The sequence below is a fragment of the Crocodylus porosus genome, unplaced genomic scaffold, assembly GCF_001723895.1.
Source record: "Crocodylus porosus isolate Cpor-Errol unplaced genomic scaffold, CroPor_comp1, whole genome shotgun sequence".
NCBI lineage: Eukaryota > Metazoa > Chordata > Crocodylia > Crocodylidae > Crocodylus > Crocodylus porosus.
Genome location: NW_017728947.1, coordinates 48212813 through 48213518, shown reverse-complemented (window position 1 = coordinate 48213518; position 706 = coordinate 48212813).

The following is a 706-nucleotide window of genomic DNA, read 5'->3' as shown; positions in this document are numbered from 1 at the left end:
ATAAGGAAGAATTTCTTTATTGTCCGAGCTCCCAAGGTCTGGAACAGCCTGCCATCGGAGGTGGCTCAAGCACCTACATTGAACACCTTCAAGAGTAAATTGGATGCTTATCTTGCTGGGATCCTATGACCCCAGCTGACTTCCTGGCCTTTGGGCGGGGGGCTGGACTTGATGATCTTCCGAGGTCCCTTCCAGCCCTAATGTCTATGAAATCTAGAAGGCCTGGACAGGATTGGGGAATTTAGGGAAAGCTTGCTTTCCAGGATCTGGGCACAGGTTTATTAACTCCTGTCTACAGACCTATGCTACCAGTCTTTATGTAATGCTTAAGAAAAATAATATGTCATCTCCCCTGTTGATCTGTTACCTGAGCTAGCTGAAGTATCTCTGCACAGCATTGTATTCAACCATGCAGACATACCAATTAGACCAGGTGACTGAGCACTACTGTACATAGGGGAAGACCTTCCTTCTTGACCCATGGCCAGTGATCACATCAAAGCCTTAATTTGATTTCCAGAGATTCTGCTTGCCTGTGAATTAATTGTTGCTGAATAAGAACAGAATTGTTATACTAGGATTTTATGGTGGTGCATGCAATAGTTTTACTTTTAAAAAAAGATGCCAATCTATGATGGGGAGAGAATATGCCTAAATAACAAAATGAACTTCAGAGTCCCCCACATGCTTTTACTCTCGTTTCAGT